This window comes from Babylonia areolata, chromosome 2, assembly GCF_041734735.1.
Source record: "Babylonia areolata isolate BAREFJ2019XMU chromosome 2, ASM4173473v1, whole genome shotgun sequence".
In the NCBI taxonomy this organism is placed as follows: domain Eukaryota; kingdom Metazoa; phylum Mollusca; class Gastropoda; order Neogastropoda; family Buccinidae; genus Babylonia; species Babylonia areolata.
Window position 1 is genome coordinate 56,245,732 of NC_134877.1, and position 10,000 is coordinate 56,255,731.

Below are 10,000 nucleotides of genomic sequence, written 5' to 3' on the forward strand. Positions count from 1 at the left end.
ATATATCAAGGCGGCAATCCACACACACAGACCCACAGCTGGCAGCAGTCGTGGTGGCGGCAGGCAGTGGAGTGGAGGGAGGGATGCATGCCGTTACACAGAGGTCGCCACTGCTACAATGCCCCCCAAACCCCCAGTTCCCCCCCACCCCCCCGCCCCCCGCCCCCCTTTTCCCCCACTCCCCCTCCCCTCCCCCTCCTTGCCTTTTATTTATTATCAGCCTAAAGGTGCTGACACACGAACCGTTTCAACCGAACGGTTGATAGAGAGCCGTCGGAACCACATGCGGTCAGACCTGTCCGCTGTGAATCGCACTGACGGCCACACGATGCAGCAGAGACGGATGAGCTGTCAGCTGATTGGTGTCTATTTCTTCCGCCTGGGTGGGAATGGCATGCCTTCTGTCTCTGAGTCGCAGAAGCCAGATCGACAGTAAATAGCCACCGACGGAACTCTGCTGGGAGTGTTGGCAGGGTTCCTGGGAATGTACACAGCTTGAAAGGTCTTTCAGTTCTTTCTCATTTACAGTTAACACTCGTTAAGCTCTTTCTCGGTACACTTCTTTATTCTCTTTCTAGCCAGTGGTTCTCAATAAAGAAGGTCATAAACACGATGTCCCCTACTGGGCAGGCTGCTAATGACAGAATGCAGAATTCTTTAGACTGCTGACTGCTGATGCAAATCCATCAGCACGATGTCACGTCGTCATAAACGAGGGTTCCATTCATTAGATTGTTCTGAAGAAGTACGCATGATGTTCTTCAGACCATAGTCTGAAATCCGACTGCTGGGAAGGTATGGAAAGTGGCAGGTTTTAACGTTTGGTTTCCAATGGTGCAGTTTCATACTGAAACAGAAAGTCTCAATCTCAGCTCCGAGTGGAAGAAACTAAATCTGCTCGCTGTCAATGGCAGAAGTCGTGAAGCACGGGTACTGCTGTCTGCCTGATCCTGGATGACGTTATGAATTTATAGTATCTGAAAACATCGTCACAACTATGCGTTCTCTGTATCGTTGTCATTTGGACGATAATTGCCAGTCTGGAGGAAGAGTGGGAAGGAAAGCGCCACTGACTAAAATTCTGAACAGGAAAAAAAAAAACAGTTTTTCTTATTTCACTGTACATTCCCACAACATTTATTTATTTATTTGTTTATTTATTTATTTATTATTATTACTACTACCTTTTTCATATATATTATAATTATTATTTACTTATTCATTTATGTAAGCTTATCTATTATTTATTCACCTTTTTTTTTTTCTTTTTTTTTCTCAAGGCCTGACTAAGCGCGTTGGGTTACGCTGCTGGTCAGGCATCTGCTTGGCAGATGTGGTGTAGCGTATATGCATTTGTCCGAACGCACTGACGCCTCCTTGAGCTACTGAAACTGAAACTGAAACTCCACAACATTTCGTTGCCGTTCTGTTTCGTGTTCTGGTCCTATTTTTGGTTACTTCGCTTTTGTGGCCATTTGCAGAATGTGTGTCGGTCACCCTGTCTCAGAATAGTTATTTACATGCCTGTAAGGTTATCTCTCGTGGCTGAATAACATAGTTTGTTCGGAATACAGCGCCCAGTGGAACAGTGAAGATGACTGATGATTTCAACTATTGACTTACTTGACTTATTCCTCTTAATTCCTTGGGGAACATAGGGCCGCAACAACACTCCTCCAACGCACCCGGCTCTGGCTGGTCTTCTTCAGTTCGGCCCACGTCATTCCCGGCCGCCCTTGTCTCTGCCTCAATGCTTCTCCGCCAGGTCTGCTTCGGACGGCCAACTTTCCTTTTCCCCTGTGGGTTCCAATCAAGAGCCTGTCTTGTGATGTTTGTTGCAGGCTTGCGTAGTGTATGGCCTATCCATCCCCATTTCCGTTTCTTGATTTCCGTCTCCAGTGGGGCCTGTTTTGTCATGTTCCAAAGTTCTTCATTGGAGACAAACCTCTGGCCATCTGATGTTCAGGATGTTTCTTAGACATCTGTTGGTGAATGTCTGAAGCTTGTGATTTCAACTATTGAACACGATCTATTTCATAATGCCATCGCCTCCAAACGTATCAGTTGGATCGGCTCGCAAAAAGTATAGTATTAGCGCCTTGACCATACCTGTTATTGTTCTCAACAGAAATAATGAATTTGGGACAATAAGCACAAACGGTGTGATCACGTCACGTCTGTGAAAATAGCGGCACGATTTGTGTTTCCACACACTTGGGACGGGTTTCCCACATAAGTTGGTAGAGGTTACATCAGGTTTAACGCTGACATTCATCTCAAGTAATCAGAGGAGTGAGGTGTGTTTGTGAGGGGTGGGGGGTGGTGGTCAGGGGGGCGGTGTGTGTGTGTGTGTGTGTGTGTGTGTGTGTGTGTGTGTGTGTGCGTGTGTGTGTGTTTCGAGGGAGTGGGGAGAGGGAAGTGGTTCTTAATCTTTTTTTTTTTCTTTTTTTTCTTTTTTTTGCTGCCCCATCATCTGCACCGTTTCATTGACATTACTTCCACGCCGCTCATTCCGAGTCCCCCTAAACACAGCCACACCGGGGCTAGTCTGTCACACTCCCAGCGTCGGCAGTCCGCAGGGAACTATCTATGTTAGGTCGCCAGGAGGCCACACACCAGAGGAGACCCTGCACTGCTGCTGAGTCACTTCGGTGGTGTCCAGTGGTGCCTGTTCTAATTTAACGTACTCATGACACTACATACTAAGACCCCTACTAACGACAATAATGGCTTAGTCGCGGAGCCAAACTGAGTGAGCGTTCCTCCAGAGTGGAGACCGCCACACGTCCCTCCAACAACAGCCCCCCATGAATCTGTCGACACTGAAGACATTGACAGGACTCACCCCAAGCACGGTAGTGGAGGGGTATCGAAACTGAGCTCATCATGACAGCAGGGCATGAAAAGCCACAGACTTTTGGGACTGGGTTTTTTTTTTTCATATTGATGATGATGAAGGAAGAGGTGGATGACGATGACGATGTTGCCATGGAGGTCCATTTGGTTTGGGGACTATTGACAAGGCTGTACTCTACGCTTCCTGTCATAATGATATTCCGGCGTTAACCAGGCCCGAGAGATACAGACACTTGCAGTGTTGGTCAGGTTATTAGAGCAACACACCCAGAGACGCGTCCGTGAAGTGGATGATACTCGACTGTGTGGTCCCAGTCTCCCCATTTAAGCCCATAGCACACTCAACTCTGGGTAGGAGCCAGCCACGATCCGAAAAAAACCACCTCCGCTGGGATTAGAACCCGCGTCCCTCCCAGCCGTCAATCCGCGACGCTAACCACTTCGCCACGGCGGCTGGTCTGGGTTCTTACTCTTACAGGGATTCGAACTCACAGCCTTCTGAATAGAAGCTTGGCATTCACCCGACTGAACTCTGCTGGCACCGCAACCAACACTGAAAACCACAACATACGTTCACTTATAAATACATCTCTCAGGCTACCTGCCCTTCCAGCCACAAAGAACAGGAACAGATGTTCGTTTTCTGCTTCAGGCAATGGTAGTGTCATGACCTCCTGGCCCTCACCTGCTAGCATCTCTAACGTGACCTCTTGCACTCATCAAACCTTACATTCAGTATGATCAGCGGAGAACACCACCCATCACATTCACCTACCCACTTACGAAATTGATCTGCTTGCCAGTACCCAACATCTTAACACTTTATTATCAATTAATACCATCATTTTTTTTTTTTTAAACCCCATGAAATGTACTACTCAATTTTCAGTTCAGCCACATATCCAACGCAAATTTCAAGTACGACCTGATCATTATTGTATCAATTTTACGAACACTTACACAAATAGGGCGTTCATGGACTGACAACATAGAAAAAGAAACGTTTCATCGAGAGCACCGAAGTGTCCATCGTCCGATAAAACGTCACGTGGGCATTCACATCCGGTAGCACTACACAGTTCTCTTTGTCTTCGCGGGGCTACAGTGCTCAAGCCCGGGAAAGAGACGCTTCGGGGAAACCCATCGTTGGTGTACAGTATTGCGACACACACACACACACACACACACACACACACAGAGAGAGAGAGAGAGAGAGAGAGGAGAGAGAGAGAGAGGAGAGAGAAAACAACAAATCGAAATACAGTGCAGACAAAAAGATCGGTGTTTGCTTTGTTTTTTTGTCGAACTGATGAGCGGAGGCTATAACTGAAACGCTTGGAACGTTTTTTCTTAGGGAGAGACATAATTATAAAGAAACAGACTAAGGTAGACAGCCAGACAGACACAGACAGACAAACGGAGGAGAAAGAGAGAGCAGAAGGAGGTGGAGCCATTTTAATTTATGAGTGAGTAGACTGATGTGCGTTTGTGGGGATGAGGTTGAGAGGGGGGGGGGGGGGATTGTGTGTGTGAAGTTAACACTCATTGACCTTACATATATCTTGGTAACACTAAGGTGAGAGAGATAGATTGTGGTGGGAGGGTGTAACAATGGAAGCATGAGACTAACAACAGCATAAAAAACAACAGAGAAACAGAGACACAGAAAAAAACACACACAAAAAAACAGCGACAGCGAGGGAGAGATAGAGACAGACAAACAGACAGAGACAGAGACTGACCAATGGACAGACACAGAAACAGATACAGAGCGAAAGAGAGACAGACAGACAGACAGACAGACGGACAAACAGAGACAGAGAGAGCGAGAGACAAAGAGAGAGACAGATACAGACATGGAGAAACAGAGAGTGAGACACAGAGACGGATCAGACAGAGGCTGACAGAGAAAGACAGACACAGAGACAGCAAGAGAGACAGGCATAAATAGAAAGACAGACAGACAGGCAGGCAGAAAGAGACAGAAAGACAGACAGACAGACAGGCAGGCAGGCAGAAAGAGACAGACAGACAGACAGAGGCAAGCAGAGGAATAAAGACAGGGATGCAAAGACAAAGACAGAGACTGCAAAAGAAACAGGTGAACAGAGAGACAGAGACAGAGAGAGAGAGACAGAGACACACCGAGGAAGAGAGACAGAAACGCAGAGACAGAGACAGATGGAGGCAGCAAGAGAAAGAGACAGACACAGACACAGACAGCAAGAGAAAGAGAAAGAGAAAGACTGAGATGGAGAGAGAAAGAAACTAAGACAGCGAGAGACAGAGACAGGCAGACAGACAGACAAAGGAGAGAGAGCAAGGGAAAGACAGGGACAGAGACAGTGAGAGAAGCAAACAAAGACATACAAAGGCAGAACAAAAAACGAAAGAAAGAGACAGGTGGTTTGTTCATTTATAGTCTGTTCATCTAAGATGATGATATTCGACTGAAAATAAATGATGTTATTATTAATAGCGTTATCATTATCAGTATTTCTATCATAATGATGATTATCATTATCATTAATTAGAAATCATCACTGATTTGCGAAAATCAATGGCAGGGGAAGAAGTATTCAACTTCTTCTGCGTTCGTGGGCTGCAACTCCCACATTCACTTGTATATACGCGAGTGGGCTTTTACGTGTGTGACCGTTTTTAACCCGCCATGTAGGCAGCCATACTCCGCTTTCGGGGGTAAATATTCAACTGAAAAGGGAAGGGTTGAGGTGGAGGGGCCTGGGGAACGAGAGAGAGGGGTGGGGGTGGGGGTTTGAGGAAGGAAAGGAGAGAGAGAGAGAGAGAGAGAGAGAGAGAGAGAGAACAGAGTGTGGAAAAGATAGAGTACAGAATACAAAAAGAGACAGACATAATACAAAGACAGCTAGAGAAAGAGACTATACAATCAACACAGACAGAGGCAGCAGCACTGAGAAGAAGAGACAGGAACTGTGAGAGAAAGAGACAGACAGACAGAGAGAGAGAGAGACAGCGAGAGAAAGTTTCAGTTTCAGTTTCAGTTTCAGTAGCTCAAGAAGGCGTCACTGCGTTCGGACAAATCCATATACGCTACACCACATCTGCCAAGCAGATGCCTGACCAGCAGCGTAACCCAACGCGCTTAGTCAGGCCTTGAGAAAAAAAGAAGAAGATAAAAACATAAAAAAAAAGAACTACTACTACTAATAATAATATGTATAAGGCGCAAAAACTTGATGAAGTCAACTATAAGCGTACACAAAAAAGAAAAAGAAAAAAGAGATAACTCAGAAGGTAAAACGTATTTCATGCTTCGTCCTTTGACCACAGTAAGAAAGAGACTGGACAGACAGACAAAGAGAGACTGAGGGAAAAAGAGACAGACAACACAGACATCAACAGCGACTGAGAGACAGACAGACAGACAGACAGACAGAGACAAGAAGCAGAGAGACAGAAAGAATCCTCAGCGCCGAGGGACAAGTCAGAGTTGAACAGGTAATGCATTCACCATCATTACTACATCCATGCCAACGCATATAATATATATATATATATATATATATATATATATATATATATATATCCCATTCCAATTTGACAGGCAAGGAATAAGGATCATCATTATCATCATCACTCTCCGAAGCGTCTGCTTCTGCATTCAACAAGGTTCGTCATCACGCACACACACACACACACACACACACACACACACACACACACACACTCGCGCGCGCGCGCGCGCAGTAAGAAAGAAAAAGTGAAAGAAAGAAGGCAAAAGAGGGAAGGAGCGGAGAGAGTTGGGCAAGGGGAGAGAAAGCGAGAGAGAGTTTCAAACATTCAAAGAGAGAGAGAGGGGGACAGACAGACGGACGGACAGATAGACAAACAAACAGAGAGAGACTGTGAGTCAGACAGAGAGACAGAGAAACCAACAGTGATTAATTCCCATCATACTGAAAATCGCCTACCTTCTTTTCAGCTCAATAACAAACAAACTGAATGTTCACACCCCACTGCACACACGCACGCACTGCACGCACACACACACACACACACACACACACGCACACGCACACGCACAAATGCACGCCCCCCCCCCCCCCCCCCCCCCCCAACCCCCACCCTTCCACACACACACACACACACACACACACACACAAGGCAACCCATTCTGCCGAACTGTATCCAACCTTTCCTCGAACCAGAACGGCACGACGAGCACAGCAGAAGCAGAATCAAAACATTCTTGCTGGGTCTTTTCCTCCGTCCACTGACAAACACGGTTCACAAACAGTTTAGGACCACATGGCAGCTTGTATGGTTTTCTTTTGGGGGACATGATGCAATGAGGCTTTCTCCAGTTTCAGTTTGTGCCAAGATTTCGTAGTTATAATTATTTAGTTTGAGACAATGTCATGTGCGCCGATAAAACATCACTTCGTTGAAGCATTTTGATTGTTGATTACTTTGGCTGTGAGTGCCTGTTTTCCACAAGTGTTCGGCATTTAGGGACTGGACTTTCCTCTATATCGTGTGGCAACGTGTCTCATGTCGTGTTGGCATTGTGTCGATCGTGTCTTTAATAAACTCTTTTCAGTACAGCGGACTTCTCTGCATATATTTCTATCGTTTCTCTTCAGTTGAGATACTTTGGTATTTTTCACGACAAAGATTAGTAGCAATGTATTCTTATTTTTCTTCTTATTAGTATTGTTTCTGTTGTTGTTGTTGCTGCTGCTGCTGCTGCTGTTGTTCTTGTTCTGAGTCAAGTGTTGTTGCTCATGTCAGTTCTTCAGTGTTCAGTTTTGTCCTCGTTGTTATGATCATTGTTATTGTTGTTGTTGTAATTTTATACTATCATGCAGCATCTGTCACCTGGTTGCTATGACATTAATGCACTGGCCACGTTTAAAAAATGTTTCTCGAGCAACAATATATTTGTTTTTCCTTTGGCATTATATCAATCCATTGCTGAATCTGCAAAATGACCATTGGGACATATCCGTGTAACATAATTTATCAAAAATAAAGGGTCAGCTTTATTTCCCCATCTTAATTCACCAACTGTGTACTCGTATGAACATGTTACAGTGACAAACTACCACGGCACTGAAAGCAAAGAAATACCCTGTGTGATTTTTAACTTTGCTGAAAGTTAGAAAGTTGAGCAAACGTGGATCCAGTTAAAACGAATGCATTAAAGGGAAAGAATTCCTTTTCTTACTTTTTGTTGGGTTCTTCTTATTCTCTCCCTTACCTAATAAATAGCGCAACACTTTGTGTGTGTGTACCGGTTGAACTTTCAGGCCCGACATCTGTGCGTTTTGTTTGGCAAGGGGAAGTTGAAAGTAAAGCTGACTGAGTAACTAGGGTCGGTTAAAACTGTTATCATCCCACAGTTTCTTATTTCTGGCTGCTGTCAGTATATCTCTTGATTATCGCTTCCAACACAGACATAACAATGGGGTGCTGTTATTTGAGCGTCAGTCACAAATACGAGCTGGGAGAATGAATCAGTCCAACTGACTTGTATTAAAAAGGTGGGGTTTTTTTTTGTTTTGTTTTGTTTTTTTGTTGTTGTTTTATTTTTACTATAGAGGGGTACAGTCTTTGCTTGTATGGATATAAACTTCACATTGTTCTCAACCGTGTCACTGATACACACCTGCACACCTGAGTGTCTCCGCTGAATGCAGTGCGACGGACCAGATTCTCGCACAAACTTCCTCCTCGTGTTTCACTCGTCTGTTCATCTCTTCCATGCGCTACTACCTTGGCGACTGTCCAAACTTTTCGTGTGAACTGCTTTGGGCCAAGGCAAAAAGAGCGAGGATAAGTTTTGTCGGCTTTCTTTTTCTCTCTTGCCCTAATTTTGCCTGGAGTGTCAGTGTGTGGGGCTTCTCCGCCTCTCCAGTTACTGTCTCTTTAAACATGCGGTGTAGCGTTATAAACCCACCCGCCCACTGGCAGAGCGGTGCAGCTGCGGTGAAACTCCCCTCAGTGAAGAAAATATCCTACTGCTGAAGTTTAGTTCTGCGATGATGGCATTTATTAACAATGTGATAACTGAACAAGAAACATTATAAGAAGCAGAAAAAAAAAAAAAACATCGCTGCGAGCTCGTGTCTCTCAAAGCGTCACAGCGGCGCGTGCTCTTTTACTGACTCCGACGCACGCCGGGCGTTCGTTTCGGATGCTGGCACACACACACACACACACACACACACACACACACACACACACACGCACACACACGATAAACCGAGGTCCCGTGTGCAGCATGCACTTAGCGCACGTAAAAGAACCCACGGCAACAAAAGGGTTGTTCCTGGCAAAATTCTGTAAAAAAAAAAAAAAAAAAAAATCCACTTCGATAGGAAAAACAAATAAAACTGCACGCAGGGAAAAAAAAGAAAAGAAAAGGGTGGTGCTGTAGTGTAGCAAAGCGCTCTCCCTGGGGGTGAGCAGCCCGAATTTCACACAGAGAAATTTGTTGTGATAAAAAGAAATATACTGAATACAAATACAATACAAAATACTAGTACCAGGCCCATCCCGAAGTGCGATGAATGTAAGACTGAGGCGAACACCTGGGCTTCTCCACGCCTATCGCTAATTTACTGCGTGGCTAGAGTGGCACGATGTGGTTTTTTTTCTAATTCTTAAACTACTAGTCTTTAAATTTTGTCTATGGGGGCTGCATAGATCGTATAGTCTATTTCTCAATCAACGAAGTTTTTAATTCAAACCCTTGTTAGTCATATACTGTAGTTATAGTCTTTCTCTGTCTCTGGACCTTGCGTTTGCAATGAACCGTTCCTCTTTCGCTTCGTCAGGTCTCCGCACGGCACTCAACCGCTCTTTCAAGTCCGTTTCGTTCGTTTATTTATTTATAGTCTGTTCATCTAAGATGATGATATTAGACTGAAAATAAATGATATTATTATTATTATTTGGATTATTATCATTCCTGTCATAATGATGATTGCTAGTATTACTGAATCAGAAATCGACATTTCTGTATATTCGAATCTTTCAAGTCCGTCTTGCCTTAAAACCCACCTCTTCACAACTGAGCCTTCCTCCCTACCTCTTCCTTGTCTACAGTTTCTGCAGTTTTAGAGTTATGCATGCGTGTGAATGACTGGTGTGAAAGCGC

At 44.8% G+C, this 10,000-nt stretch overlaps 1 protein-coding gene across 1 annotated transcript in view; it reads left to right on the top strand.

Moving 5' to 3' along the window:
* LOC143279514 (uncharacterized) overlaps positions 1–10,000 on the top strand; it is a 73,931-nt gene that overhangs the window by 17,633 nt on the left and 46,298 nt on the right. The window lies entirely within an intron of this gene.